The sequence below is a fragment of the Rutidosis leptorrhynchoides genome, chromosome 2 (genome assembly GCF_046630445.1).
Source record: "Rutidosis leptorrhynchoides isolate AG116_Rl617_1_P2 chromosome 2, CSIRO_AGI_Rlap_v1, whole genome shotgun sequence".
In the NCBI taxonomy this organism is placed as follows: domain Eukaryota; kingdom Viridiplantae; phylum Streptophyta; class Magnoliopsida; order Asterales; family Asteraceae; genus Rutidosis; species Rutidosis leptorrhynchoides.
In genome coordinates this window covers 205858046-205875142 of record NC_092334.1, presented here as the reverse complement: position 1 = coordinate 205875142, position 17097 = coordinate 205858046, and the positions used below count along the sequence as shown (strand labels likewise).

General features: G+C 32.8%; 1 long non-coding RNA gene across 8 annotated transcripts; it reads left to right on the top strand.

Moving 5' to 3' along the window:
* The first annotated feature begins 547 nt into the window (after positions 1–547).
* LOC139891656 (uncharacterized) lies at positions 548–5093 on the top strand. Of its 8 annotated transcripts, XR_011773762.1 has the most exons (10): positions 548–790; positions 1299–1389; positions 1574–1673; positions 2004–2075; positions 2600–2710; positions 3120–3209; positions 3301–3723; positions 3902–4025; positions 4322–4671; positions 4823–5093. It is a non-coding gene; the product is annotated as an uncharacterized lncRNA (long non-coding RNA). The 8 variants fall into 8 exon arrangements; XR_011773757.1 differs by having other exon boundaries at positions 2600–3209; XR_011773761.1 differs by having other exon boundaries at positions 2004–2710.
* The last annotated feature ends 12004 nt before the right edge of the window (positions 5094–17097 follow it).

The window sequence follows — 17097 nt, the reverse complement described above, 5'->3', positions numbered from 1 at the left end:
TATTATTATTATTGTGGGTCTCACTTTTGTTGTGGCCAAAAATACTCCCTTATTAAATTTTTATGTAATTTTAATTTTAATTATTTGTAATGTTTTTTTTAATTATCAATGAAATTTAGTTTTATGTTATTAAATATTTATAATTTATAAAATATATAATCAAAATAATTTCATTTTCGAAAAAATAAAAAAAAATAAAAAAATAGAATAAAAAGGGAAGGAAAGAGTGTCATGGTTAGGAGTGTTTAGTCCTGAAAAAGAAGTGGAAAAAAAGTGCTGATGTGACGCTGATGTGGCGTTGAGGACTAAGCTAGAGACATATCTCAATTGTGAGCACTCTAATAACAACAAGTGTCTTTCCTTTCCTTCCATTGGTCCATGTGTCACCTTCCTCTCACACAACCCTGCTATTCCTAATTTACAAACACCACTTTGAAAATGGTTTTTAAGTATAAAAAAAAAAAAAAAAAAAAAAAAAATACCGGAAGCCATAGTTTATTACATTATTGCTCCGTATATGAGTCTCACTGATTGCACATCCACCATGCCTTCCAACCATACCACACCTCCCTTCCTCCCATTAAAATTTCTCTCACAATCACCTCCTCAACTCACTGAAACCCTAATTTCACAGAAATGGGAACCAAGCATCAATCATCGTGATACTACCGTGTCTGATCCTAAAAGGCGACTGAAGGTCGGATTCAACCGAATGACTACAAATTTAGTTATTCTTTGTACACCAATCGTTGTTTGCCGGCTTCATTTACAGAGCGAGGAAGAAATCGAGGTATCAACTAATTTTTTTTTGTAACTAATCATTTTATTATTTTGAATCTTTGACTTTTGCTATGCGTATTACTTATTTCTGAATATAAATACATACCCTGAATTTTGGTTGGAGTATGATTTTGGTGTTTGATAAGCTTTGAATTTAAGTAAGAATTTAATTGAATTTAAGCTTTGGATTACATTATAGGTGATGTATAAGTTTTACTCAATAGAAGATTATGAAATGAAGTTTAAGGTCTCCATTTATGAGATTGTTTATCTGGTAGATATGTATTACCGTTCGTTTGTTGTTTATCTGGTAAATATGTACTGTATTACTGTTTGTGTGTTTGCCAGTGGATTCTGGTTGGACAATTTCTCGATTTTAAGACATATATCATGATTATAATGCTATGAACTTGATTTATTAATCTGGTAATCTATATAACTTACAACGTACATAATTGTTTTTGAAAAAATATAGATGATAAATTGATGTTTTTAATATGATATTGTGGGTTTGCAAGGTGCTGGTAGTTTGTTGGTCTACAGTTAGAATTTTCACAAGAACATTCAGTCTACAAGTTCTAAGAACAATGATCAAATTGACGAAAAGCGGTTAGTCGTTTTTTCTTTATATGGCACCTGTCTCCAATCGTATTCATTCAAGCTCCTTTGTATGAACTAAGTCTTCTATAGACGGTTAACCATGAGAATTAATGACTTCTTTCTATTTCTATGAACGGGTTTTGAATAATATAGGAGTTGGTCAAACGTATAACCTTTTCATTGGCATGCTTAGGTTTTGCATGATAAAAGAGACTTGGTGGAAGATGTCATTGCAACAAAACTATATTCTGCTTACATATGACGATAAGGATGGTGACTGGATGCTTGTGGGAGTAAGTACATAATTGTATTGTTCACTTAGCATGTTGTTACATACTTTAATTGTTGTGACATTTTTTAAGGCACCCAACTCAAGTAGTTGGCTCATTATTATGTGTGTTAGGGTTTCTAAACTTACGACTGGTCTAATAATAGTTTTGATACAAGAACCTTGGGTGTTTATCAAATGTGGCAAATTGGGCGGGTCACACATTGAAAATTTTAAAGCAATTGTTGAAAAGATGGGAGCTTTTGTCCATTAATTACTTTCAATCACGCTTTGCTTCATTGAATCATATTATTGGGAATGGTATATGATTGAAAACCAATTATAACTATTGCAGGTTCTTGCATTGGTTAACTTATTTCCTGCTAATGAGTCTCTGAAGGAGATTAATAGCTACATGTATTAACTTGTAAGTATTTCTCTTACATAGTCGCTAATTGGGATTCTGAAGCTAGGTATGAAAATTTGAATTCATGTCTGTCACATGTTCATAATGTTATTACTGATTTTAAAGGCTCAAAATAGTTAATTCATACTTCATTGTTTAATAAATAAGAATAAGAAACAGAAATGCATAAGTAACTAAATATATGTGCACCGATTCACAACTTCGTATGTATGAGAAGTTTTTACACGGTGTGAACTGATGTTACAAAAACAGTCAATTAGTTTGGTTCTAACATATATTCTTTAGCTTAACCTTAGCTGGCTAAGTTTGCTACGGTAGTATTGATATTACATATTGTTTAACTTCAAATATTGATTTATTAGGTAACGTCGTAACTGATTAGGGTTATGGGATCGAATCAAATCTGTGAACACTGTTAAACTCTTTACGGATATAGATTGCTCAATTCATCAAGCATTTTTATGTTAATTAGACTAACAATCGATTTAGATGTATATGTTACTTTTTTATTTTGGGTTCACCAGGACCACCGAAACGAATATGTGTTAGGAACCGATGAGTTTTCATGGATGAAATCACAAATTTGTTTCGTATGAAATATGAGGCGAAAGTCATAATTCGATACATTCACTCAGGTAAATTTTGTTAATTTATTATGTTATTAATAATCATATGCAAAGTTCTGTGTAAACGAATCATGTACATCGCTGCCATTGTAATCCATTATGTTGGTATGTATTTTTTATGTAAGTATAAATTTAGAATCGCTTTAAAATAGTTATAATTCTGACTTACGAAGAAGAGAAGAAGTGTCCTCGGTGTGTTGAAGGGATAATGCTTATGTTACATTCTTCTATTTTCTAGACTATTAAGTTCACTACCTTCAACCAAATCGACGAACTTGCTGAAATTGTACATTTTTCAGTTTTCTTTACTTTTACCCTTTATTTTTAGCATTAAAATGTCTACAAATACTCATATATCTGTTTAATGTTTATACGTACAACGATTGTGATGTGCTAGAAGGTTTACTTTTTATATCAGCACTCGAACAACACCCATTGCAACTGATTTCAAGGATAATATCTACTTAAAGGTAGCAGCTTCGGTCAATGACACGAATAAAACTGAAGGGTTTGTCATCTGTGCATACTCATGGTTCTAAAGATTTCTTTTATACTTTATTTTGTTTATGACAAAGTCACATTTGTATACTTATTTACAGGCTACAACTAGAAGGCAGTATGCAAGGTTTGACCTTGATGAACCAAAACCCGTTACAGACAACTTAAAGATAGATCATGTAGGTGATAGTCAACCATACTATTCTGAAGATGATAAAGTCAAAGTCAATGATTCTAGCCCGATGCCTCTATCATCTTAATCTAATTCCAATTAGGAAGATACGAAAGATAATTCTTTTCATGATCAAAAGCCTCAAGATGTTAAAAAAACATCTCTCGAGGCATGTACATGAAGCAGTCAAGAAAGTGAAGACGTACAAAAAAACATGTCTTCAACCGCAGGGAACGCACGTTTGAGGTGGTATGGGATGATTTTCACGTCTTTTAGCTTTAGTTTGTTTGGGTGTGGAAGGGTTGAAATTCTTCAATTTTGAGTTTGTACAGGCAGAATGCGTAATTAGTAGGTAAGATTATGTGCTTTTGGTGTATGTATGAATTTGATATGGTTGTCTTTTGAAGCTTACGCGTTATGTAAACGCAAGTTTGTCATGGTTTGTAATCTTAACAATTTGTGATGTAACTTAACTTTAGAACCGATAACTATGAATCTATGATGTTAAATTTTCAGTCTATCATGTGCAGGGGGTATGGTGATCGAAGGTGATTTGGGCTATGCAGTATAATGTCCCTCATATGGTGTACTTTTTTAAGCTCCTGGAAGTGACTCAATGTAAATGACCCATTGGTCTTGAACAAGAATTTGGAGGTATTTGCTTTATTCCCTTTGCTTATTTGCTTATTATGCAACACATTATTGTTTGTGGATAGCTTATGCAACAAGTTATGTCTATGTATGTATGTTTGTTGTCAAACTGTCTAGGTAGTCTTTTTACTTATATACATAAGTTTCACCTATAATTGCCATGGTTCTTTACCATTGCTTTTGTTACTTATATACATAAGTTTTCACCTATATATATATATATACATTGATAGTTTTTTTTTTTTTTTTTTTTTTTTTTTTTTTTTATTTATATGTTTTCTTTGTTTTTTTAATGACAGGTGGGCATCGGCTAATGGTTTTACATGAAAGCTTCCTGAGTTTTTTGGAACTTTTACGAATGTTACAACACTGTATGTACAAATCAGCTCTCATTTCTGGAGTCAGAGTTAAAAAAGTGGGAGGGGCAGTCAGGTTTAAGAACACTTCGGGTTTAGTGATGTAACCTACTGGCCATTTTAACATTTTTTTTATTCTCTCTTTTGTATTTTAGTTATTATGTCGTGACAACGGTGGTGATGATGTATGTTTGAAGGAAAAAAAAGAAATGAAGAGTTTTGAAGTATCAATTGTGTGTATTGATGTAGCAGGGCGTTGAAATGTTCAACTTATGGTCAGCGTGTAACTTCAGGTACATCATTCATGTGATTTGCATATATTTTTGGTCTCCATCTTATATTTGTGTCACTTGCAACTCCTTTGATGGTGCCTCAAGTATTGATCAAGCTGGCCGACTAGCATCTCTATCCCCAGATAACTGTATCCTTAACCTTTGTCCGTAGGAAATGTGGCACCAATGTTTATGATGCGACAATGGATGATGGCGCATTAGTGATCGGACCATATAATAATGATCAGACCATATGTTGCCTTTTGTTAGGTTATTACATATTTAGTTTAGATTTGTAAACATGTAACACTATGCCATGTAAATCGGGTATGTAATGAATACTATGGCATGTAATTTAACTATATGATATGGCCATCAACAAATGATGGTCATTTTTGGATGCTACTTCGGTTGTTTTAGTTCGTTACTTGAACAACATTTGTGTGTGTTTTGTAAGCTAAATTTCATATATGGATTTATTTATGTGCTTATACATGTAGGTTAATGTGTGCATGACCATTTTTTTGTTTAGATCATCATAACAGTGCATGACCATTTTTTTGTTTAGATCATCATAACATCAGGTAAAATGTGCCGTGCGAATTGCTAGCTAGCGTTAAAATCGCATAAACCTTAGAGCAGCAACGCGCGAACCCTCAATTCTTGTTATTATTCAAATATAGGTCCTCTTTACGGGAATAATCACATTACATATTTATGCGAAATACTTGTCTCAATAAAATGTTGTAATGTAGATTTTTATGACAGAAAATAATAATTGTAATAAAATTGGAAGAAAATGATGGGAGAATAAATGTAGTTCATTTATCCTGACTAAATTAAGTACATCAATATTTTTGTAAAAATAACGAGAAGTTTCTTAGTCGGAATCCGTGGTTTCACGGGCCATTAAAGTAAATACCTTTATCATCTACATTCACTTAATACTTAAATTAAAGCATATCATTAAACTATTACGTTTAAACAACTCCGTGATTCCACGAGTCATATCACTAGTATGTTACATATGTGTAGAACATCGCATTTGATATATGTTTGCATTCATTTAATCAATTATGTTTAGCCAAGCAATATAATTGAAGAACGAACTTAATATAATACAGGTTTATGTTTGGCATGTAGCCTTTGTTGAGGAAGGCATATAAAAACTGAGATCGTTTTCCAAAGAAAAATGCCCCCAACAAGGATTACAAAAAGACGAGTGAAATAGGGAAGCTCGCACCTAGAAAGAGACTATCTAAAACGAAAATTTTCTATAACCGAGTCTCCCTAACAACTCCAAAACCGCAAAGACAAATTAACTAAACAAAACCAATTGCAATACGATTAAAAAGGATAGAGACCAAACGAACAACACAAGATGGACCCAACTACTTAACCTCTAGGACCATCCCTTTTCAATTTACCTTTAACAGGCTTATCCAACGAAATTTTTCTCTGACCGATTCTCTATCTTGTAAGATAACACATTGGTTGATCCACCGGGTGGTGCACTCTCTCCAGCCAACCGTGTCATCATTTCATCAAAAGTCGCAAAAGGCCTTCGTGGACATATTTCATCGCCCGACCACTGATGAATCATCTTTCCCAACTTGAGGAGCCATAAACAAACTTTGAATTGTGTTCCCGTAGTCCAAGCCAACAACATTATCTTTAAGCTTATGAAAATCTGCTTGTGAGTATTAATGTGATCCAGTAGTTAAAGAGTTGAAATTGGAGTATCTATTGGAAATTTATGGATTCCCACTCCCAGTTTTACCCTTTTGGCATAACATAAAATATAAAATGAAAAGATACTATTTTGAACTTATGAAATTAAATGTGTGGCTGAAATTTGTTCTCATCAAAACTTACACTTCTTTCACCCAAACTTAAGTTTTGGAATTTTTAAATCTTGTCAATAGAATCGCGGATGTCCCCTGGATCTTGGCATGCGGTGAAAACGTAAGAACATGATTGACTTTTCTTATGAGTGGATCTAACGATACATAGCATGGTACCATAATTCTTAGCGATAGTAATATGGTTGTTAACCGTTCCGCACTCATAGGGAAGACCTTGAATTTTTAACCAAATAAACTTGGAAAAATACCCTTTCGAGCATCCATTGACTGAACCGAAATAAAATCATCGTCGGCCATTCCATGGCCTTGTATTGCTCTTTAAGAAACCATCCGAGTTAAGGCACTGAACTACGCACCGATACACTCCCCAAACACTTATAGAAGTGATGAGGATGTTTCCTTTCTACAACCATCTTAGAACTTTATCTTTGAAGATGGGATTTCTATCAATTAATAACCGACCTTCCCAAACTTCGGACAAGCTCATTATCTGGTTCAAAGTAACTTACTTGAACCTGGCGTGACTAGGTCACCTTCTTGAACTTATTGTAGGTGTTTGGTAACCGCATTTCGGTTTTACCATAACCCATAAGGATATTCTGTTATTGTATCCTTGTTTTCGGATCTAGATGTGGAGTGCTATAATTTAGAGGTGTCAAGATTGTCTCAGGCTCACTTACCTCCTGTCAGCTTACCGGAAGTCGAAGAGCAAGAAGATTCCGTTAACACTTAACGTTTAAGGTTACTTTCTTTAATTAGAACCTAACTGCTTTTCAAATAAACCAATCTTGAAAGGAAGCATTAAGTTGCATCTTGTCTCTCGGCTGGGGATAATCTTGAGAATTTTCACCTTGCATAAGAACGTTAAGACTTTAGTCCACACAAAGTCGTCTGCACTAGCATGTAGCTATGGCAGTGGACGTTGGGGGTAAAGGGCATTGATTTCTATTCAGAATCACCAAACCAGTATATTTACCGAGTGACATATCAACCACTTGATAGGGACGTCTAGTACAACATGACGATTCTCAAATTATTACCTATCCGTGAGCCGATTAGTTCACCATTTCAACATTGTGTAACTTACGAAATCATAACATGCATTTGCCGTAATCTTAAATGAATAACACATATTATATTTATTACTTTATTTACTTATATTTATCATATTAGGATTAAAACTCGCCTAAAACATAACTACTCCTTACTTAAACCATCTACTAAGATAAGATTAGTGTGCTACAGTAATTGTTTTGTTTATGTTGTATTCTTAATCGAATGACCCAAGGTCATACTTCCGTTGCTCACTCATAGGAAGGATTAGTAGCTTTAGGCCCGGCTATTATAAATTTAAAACCACCATTGCCTTCAAAGCGCTTCGTGCATAGTATCAACGTTTCGCAGATTTTGTTACTACGATTGGCTTTATTAATAGCAAATGTGATAATTCATTGTTTATTTATCGAAATGGATCGGATATGGCATATCTTGTTTATATGTGGATGACAATCATTCTTATATCTTCTAGGGATTTTCTACGCACCAAGATTATTGCAACATTGTCTCGTGAGTTCGTAATGAAAGATCTAGGACCGTTGAGTTATTTTTTTGGGGATTTCAGTGAATCGTCATCTGAATAGTTTGCTTCTTCAAAAAACCACGTTTTCCAAGGATATTATTATGCGTGCTGGTATGTCTCAGTGTACTTCTGTAAGCATGCCGGTAGATACAAACTCCAAACTTAGTGGCACTTTTCGACCACCAATTGATAATCCTACTGAGTATCGTAGTTTAGCTGGGCCCTTCAGTATAACTTTCACAGGACCAGAGATTTCTTGTGCTGTTTAACAGGTTTGTCTACATATGAATGATCCACGAGAGCCTCACTTACATGCTTTCCGTCGAATTTTGCGCTATTTAAAGGGTACTATGTCATATGGTTTCTACATAAACAAATCACCTCTTTATTGTTTTATTGCGTATATTGATGCATACTGGGCCGGGTGTCTAGACACTAGACGTTCCACGTCTGGATATTGTGTTTATCTCGGAGATAATCTCATTTCTTGGTCTTCGTAGCGTTAACAAACTTTGTCTTGTTCTAGTGCCGAAGATGAATATCGTGAGATTGCTAATGTTGTTTTAGACACATGTTGAATACGTAATGTTTTACTTGATTTTCATTGTCCTTTACTTCAATGCACAATTGTATATTGTGATAATGTGCCCGCTATGTCTTTGCCAATTATCCGGTACAACATCAAAGGACCAAGCATATTGAAATGGATATTCATTTTGTTCGCGAAAAGGTTGCCCGTGGTGAAGTATGAGTTTTGCATGTGAAAGGATCCGTCCTAATCCATCTGGACCAAGTCCATATCGATTACAACGATTCACAATAGTTGATTACATCGCGAGGTACTTGACCTCTATATGATACATTTTACAAACATTGCATTCGTTTTTAAAAGACAAACTTTCATTACATCGAATGTTGATAGGCATGCATACCATTTCATAATATATCTAACTATAATTGACTTAATAATATTCTTGATGAACTCAACGACTCGAATACAACGTCTTTTGAAATATGTCATGAATGACTCCAAGTAATATCCCTAAAATGAGCAAATGCACAGCGGAAGATTTCTTTCATACCTGAGAATAAACATGCTTAAAAGTGTCAACCAAAAGGTTGGTGAGTTCATTAGTTTATCATAAATAATCATTTCATAATTTTAATAGACCACAAGATTTCATATTTCCAATTCTCATAAACATACGTCCCATGCATAGAGACAAAAATATCATTCATATGGATTGAACACCTGGTAATCGACATTAACAAGATGCATATAAGAATATCCCCTATCATTCCGGGAAATCTTTCGGACATGATAAAAATGAATTCGAAGTACTAAAGCATCCGGTACTTTGGATGGGGTTCGTTAGGCCCAATAGATCTATCTTTAGGATTCGCGTCAATTAGTAGATCGGTTTACTAACTCTTAGGTTACCAAGCAAAAAGGGGCATATTCGGCTTCGATCATTCAACCATATAATGTAGTTTCGATTACTTGTGTCTATTTCGTAAAACATTTATAAAAATTGCGCATGTATTCTCAGCCCAAAAATATAAAGGGTAAAAAGGCAAATGAAACTCACCTAATGTATTTTGTAGTAAAAATACATACGACTATATTGAACAATGCAGGGTTGACCTCGGATTCACGAACCTATACCATTTGTATATATATTAATATACATAATTGTAATCGAACAAATATATATAAATTTATTAATTATATTCTTTTTATATTAATATTATTTGTATGTTTCTTATATTCCTTTTGTTACATAAAAATATTAATCTTCTTTAGGTTATATATAATAAATATATTTTTAGTATATATATATATATATATATATATATATATATATATATATATATATATATATATATATATATATATATATATATATATATCATTTGTATATTAATACTATTAGTAGTTAAAATAATATTAATAGTGGTAAAGATGATAATAATTATAATAATTAATATTACTAATAAGATAATAGCACTGATAATGATAATAACTAGCATAATAATTTTTCCTAGTAGCGAAACTTATGATAATATTGTTAGTAATAACAATAATAATAATAATCAAAATTGTACTTATAATCATGATAATAATAATAATTGATAACTAATACTTATTTTAGTAATAATATTTATAATACTAGACGATACTACTGGTAATAATAATAATATTAGTAATAACAATATTAACAATAATCATGCCTACTATGATCATAATAATAATAATAATAATAAGTGATAAATAATAATATTAATTATAGTACTAATAAAAATAACAATAATAATGATAATAAAAGTTTTGTTATGAGACTACCTCAAAAAGAATTAGTTCAAAAAATAACAGCCCATGCCCAGGCTCGAACTTGAGACCTCTCGCTATTCCATCAACACCCTTAACCATTCAGCTGATACTTACTTTCCTGACTTATTATACAACTTCATTTTATTTAACCCGAAATTCCTTATCTGTGTCTAGCTTACCACTGGCCTAACATAATTTTTGGCCCAGCAGCACAATAAATCTTTTCACGGCCCAATACTAAACGAATCCAAATATATAACCCATTAATTGATTCAATGATACTTGATATTAAACAGGTTACCATTCCTTTTTCTTGTGGTGGGTTCTTCTTGTTAGCAAATTAGGAAACATAAATTAACAAATGCATCATCATTATTCGCTGTAATCCTCATATATCATCATCATTCAACATCATCATCGAACATCACATCATCATCATCTTATCATCATCAACACAGACTCATCATCATCATCCTTATACATCATCGTCACCATCATTGTTGTAACAGAAACACAAAAAAAAAAAATATAGCAGCAGCGGTTTAACAAAGTGGCTGTTTAGTCTCGACATAGAAGCAAAACGGAAGCAAGGAAATACGAATATAGCAGCAGAAAAGTCGAGCTGTGGTGGTTTGTTCCTCGGCAGAAATAGAAAACGTGTAGCAACAGTAAAACAGAAACGGAATTTAATATACGTGAATCGTGTAACACCTTACACGAAACAACAGCAATATACAGCGCGATTGTGGTTGTGGTGATGACTCAAGAACATGGTGAATGGTGATTAAAACAGATAAATATCGAGCAGTGGTTGATGTGGGTGTCGACGGTGGTTTAACAAACAATATTAGCTGAAACAGAAAGGAAAGAAGATAACAGCAGTGACTAGTGATCGTTGGTGGTTTTAATTTAAGAGAGAGAGAGAGAGAGATGCGAGAGAGAAGAATGAGAGAGAGAGAGAGAGTAAAGATGGTGGTGGTCTCATGGTGGAGAGGGTGGTTGAAGTGGTGGTGATGGTGGAAGTGGCGTACGGTGAAGGTGATTGTAGAGGTGTGTGTTGGATCTTTGTTCAACACAACCGAAAGTGATGGTGTATGATGGCGTTTGATGGTAATGAAAAGTGGGTTTAACTTTGGTGTTTTTTTTTCCATGGTGTAATCGAAAAGGGTTTCGTGGTGTTGGTTATTGGGTGGTGGTTCAAGCGTGGGCGATGGCGGTTGTACATGGTGTTAGTGGTTACAATCGAGAATATCATTCAAGAAGAAAGGGGTGTTTGGGTCACGAGAACAAAAATAATAGAAGTAGCGGTAGTAGTGTTTGTGATACATGGTGATAGGGTGTTTGGTTGTTGTTATGGTTGTATCCATCATAACAAAAATACGAGCGAGTAATAATAGTCACGATAGTTTGAATGATATGGTGATCGAGTTGTTGATGGTTACTCGTTGAAGAGAGTGGAGTGAAGGTTTGATCAAGATTTCATATGTATGTGTATATATGAATTATCTATATTTCTCTGTAACTATATTCTATGTATTATATGTAGAAGATAGTAATAGGTTTGATTTAGTTGTTGACATAAAGCAATCACGGAAATAGAGAATAGAATTTAGTGGGTTGTGACTTCCTTTATTTAATATACGTACTATATTATATAGATATATAAAATGTAGTGGAAAACAAAAGACATCAATAGTAGTATCTCATAAAATCACATGAATTATAAGTTTAAACAGTTAGCAGCCTTGCAATTTGGAATTACTCTACCGACAGTTTTCACGGGGTGTGTCCATTGCTAAACAGTTATCGTATAAAAGTGCTCCTAAAAATCCCAAATTTTTAGATTAAATATATTTAATTATTTCACTCATTAGCTGTATGAAACCTGATCAAAAAGGTTCTATAATTATTTATTTTCTGTTCCAATTATTATGTACGGAGTACAAAAACTTAGGTTGAAAAGGTAAAAAAAAAAATATTTATCAAAAATATTATCTTTTTAATCAAATTATGTACCAATTTCTATTTTAAAACCTTATATATATATATATATATATATATATATATATATATATATATATATATATATATATATATATATATATATATATATATATATATATATATATATATTAGACCTATTTTAAAAATAATTAAACGTCAACCGAAAGTTACAGACATTTACAATTTAAGTTCAAAATTAATTATATATAATATACACTATGTATATACATATAAACAGTTTTAAATAAAAAAATTTACTACGTAAATAAATATATATCAAATAATTAGATTAAATATAACAATATATATATATATATATATACAAGTAATATACATATATTATATATAAAATAATAGTTTTTATTACAATGTATTTTATTTTTCATATTTATTTATAATAATAAATATATTTCATAGTTTATCAATGTTCATGTTATTATATATATATATATACATATATTTATATATACACATATTTACATATATCCATATATTTACAAGCAATGGTTCGTGAATCATCGAAAATAGTTAAAAGGTAATTGATTATATAAACACAACATTACAGACTTTTCTTATCGTGTCGAAATCAATAAATATTAAGTTTAAAATTTGGTCGGAAATTCCCGGGTCATCACAGCATGTTCCTTCACGGTTTCAGATCGCTGATATTTTACCAAAGGTTTACCTCGTCTACTATTTGATGCCTTTTGAAATAGTCTCAGCATTCAACCACCTTCCATTGTGACTGCGGGTTGTATTAGCGTATAGTTATCATATAGTCAGCGATAGAAATATCTTAGTATAATTAGAGTTCTATCTAGTCCATAATTATATAGCAATAATAATGGATAATTTGTTATAGCCTTATTCATCAAGTTATGTTATATATATATATATATATATATATATATATATATATATATATATATATATATATATATATATATATATATATATATATATATATATGTGTGTGTGTGTGTGTGTGTGTGTGTGTGTGTATGTGTGTGTTTGTGTGTGTGTGTTTTGAGATAATGAGAATACACGATAGATTTCCAAAACACTTTCAAGGTGCCATAATTTAATGATAAGACATACACATGTTGAACCCAGTCTAGGTTAAAGAATTACCTTTGTCGTTGGATATAATCGGGTTGATGGATGCTGATTTCTCCTGGGATGTGGTAGCTTCTTCGAATATGCACGTGATAATCGAAACGGTCCCTATTTTTTGTAATGTTAGAGCATCAAGCATGAGTGTTTTTGGTGTCGTTTCTTTGATGTCGTTGATTTATCTAAATAATCTTGAGGAGGTTCAAAAAGATCTTAATGTGGAACGGTTATCGGTGGGTGTAAAATCCGATGGGGGTGCCTCTAAGGTGGGGTAGGAGGTGGAGATGGATCAAATCTTGGAACTTGTGCTTCGATAAACAATTCTGAACCTGGTGGTGCAACTGTGGTTGTGTTATGTAACCACGTGCAACATACGTGATGACAAGTCACATGGAAGCCACGTAATGCTGCTTAACTGAATATGTTCAATCCAACGCTCCTTGTCGCCAAAGTTTGTAAAGCTGTGCTGATTAAATATCTACAATTGAGTTGTAATAGCTAGTTGTTCAGTTGTCATTTCCTTTCTAATTCTCTGTAGAATCTTGTATCCAATTTTGGCAAGAATTAATAACAATCGAGTTCATTGTTCTGTTTCTTCTTGAGCTATAGTTCGTTTTTTTTTATGAGTACGATCTGGATTATTCAATCTAAATCGGACATTAACAGTGGTATCAGAACTCTTTCCAGGGTAATTGATTCAGAAATACATCTTCATCGGAAAAAATGGTGGCATCTACACGCTCAGTGGTGGCTGGCGATGATAATATGTCAGATTACATGAAAAAGACGATGGCGCAGATCAATCAGGCCATATCAACGATTAATGGTCAAATATATCACATGTTAATACAACATCAATGGTTTACGAACGAAATCACGAAATTAAAAGGAGGCGAAGATTCCAGCTATCGGCATGGTTCATCACAATTGATAAGGTTCACAAAAGTTGAATTTCCACGGTTTAACGGCTCCAATGTGAAAGAATGGTTGTATAGATGCAAGAAAATCTTTGAGATTGACAATTTGGAAGATTAGAAAAAGATCAGAATAGTATCAATTCACTTGTATAAGAAATCCCTAACCTGGCACCAACAATTCATGAAGCTTAATGGCCCGGTTGAATGTGTGGTATATGAACAAGTGATCTTGAAGAGATTCGGCACTACAATTGGAGATCCAATGGCGGAACTTAAGAATCTGAGGAAAACCTGTTCAATTGATAGTTATTATGAAGAATTTGAGGCGTTGTTAAACAAGGTGGAACTAAGTGTTACACAAGCTATATAATTTGTTCCTTGGAGACCTTCAAAAGGATATTGAACTAACCTTTCGAATGTTCAAACCAAAGACGTTAGAGGAAGCATATGGATTGTCTATGTAGTACCCCGTCAGAATCCACTAACGGTGTATTAACTCTGGTCCCACAGTTTAAGGGTCACACCCTCTATATGTGACGTTTCCGAAAATGTATTCACATTAAATTTCAAAGAAAAGTTATTTATTAAAGAAATCGTTCTAAAAAGCTGTTGACATAAATGACCAACATAAGTAACTCAAAACATTATTTAAAACAGCGGTTTTCAATGCGAATATATGTTCTTGAAATAAAAATGACAAAATATGCTGGATGTCATTTCAGTTCTAGCAGCAAACAAGCAAGACAACCTCAGCTATGCGGAAGTAATACCTCTATGGACCTGAGATAAAAACATGCAAAACATCAACGAAAAATGTTGAGTGAATCTACATGTTTAGTAAAGCACTTCGTAAGTTAGGCCACAAGATTTCTGAAAAACATCGTAAAAATTATACATAAGCATTAGCATTTGATTATAAAGCTTTAACCCTGCGGATAGCTAAAGCGCTACGCATCTTCCTTTTACCCTTTCTAAGAATACACCGATCAAGTATACAAGTTACAACTGAATAAGAAACTCATAGGTTGAGGCGAGGTTCGTCAAGCCTAACGGTACCGTCCCTATAAGTCGAGCTTACTAAAAGTAATTAATATAATCAAGCTAAGGGATTTTTGATCTGAACTCATATCTATATCGTTTAATTACTTGTGCCTAATATGTAAAATATTTGTAAAAAGCATGTTATCTCATCCCATGTAAAAATGTAGTAGGGACTGTAGACTCACCTTAGCAAAAGCACTGAAATCTCTTAGTAAAACCGTACAGTAGTCGAACAATCTCGACCGAACAACGCAACCTAGTCAAATAGGTCATCTTAAGTATACATATAGGTCACACTATGTTAACCCATAGTGTACACTAAGTCCTAGTGCTCATACTGACTCATTAAACAGGTAAAATTCAACTAGTCAAAGCAAGTCAACCAAAGTCAACTCAAAAGTCAACTCGGTCAAAGTGGTCAACTAAAGTCAACAATTTCAGTAGGTCATGCAATCATGGTCAACATGTCATTCCCAAGTCAACTAACATGTTATAGCTCATAGTTCAATAATTTGCACATTCGCAGTTTATCGCATGTCCTTAAAATACGCGCATCATAGAAAGCAACGAGTATAACTCTTAGCACATAATTCATGAAAATATGGAAAATTCCAGATCACAACTAGACTCAAAATTGATTCCAAAAAGTCTAACCTGAGCCTCATACGATGTCTACAAGTCAGGTTTCAGACAAGGTCTAGTTACAGTTTACCAAATCAGTTTCAGCATACGCATCAGTTTTAGAAAAATTCTCATTTAATATTAAAAATAGTTAATGATGAATGGACAATTGAAGATGATTCAAAACACTCCAAAGTTTTGGTGATAAAATAATCAAAGACATTCATTTAGTCAATTTGTAAATATTAGCCATATACTACAGACCATTCAGTTTTAGTTCACAATCAGACATATCGTATGGTCAAGCTTATAAGTCATGGCAATTCACGTTTTCAGAAGTTAGCATACAAATGAAATACACCAAGGAACATATAAAAAATCATATTCCAGAAGATCAAATTCTCAATCAATTTTTAGTTCACTCTAGGTCATTTTGTTTGCATACGAAAACAATTTCAGCACACTATAAGGCACGAATCTTTGTTTTGACACACCGGGAGCATTACAAAAGCTTTTGACGAAAATTTTAAGTCCAAAATGCATGATTTTTCACAAGGATTACAATGGTACACAATTCAATAGCTAAATCATAAAGCATATAGATCAAAAAATTCGTATTACATGCATAGCCTAGTCAAAACATCGATTACACATAATTTGAGCATACGATAACTAAATCAAGCGAAATCAACATCCAAACTCAATAATTTTTCGACACCTATCCATCTAGATAACATAAAAGATCATTATATAAACCAATTTGATCAGATCCATGGCATACAAATTCGTGATACATGCAAATGACAACAATCGAGCAATTTAACGACAAACGACAACTCTAATCGCATTTAAATGAGCACTAGACTTGATAACACTATGAAATTGAATAAAAAAGTTATCTAAAAAAATTAGGGTTTTCAATTATACCTTAAAAACACAAATTTCTAGTAAGTATGCGTGTAGAACAACAAGAGG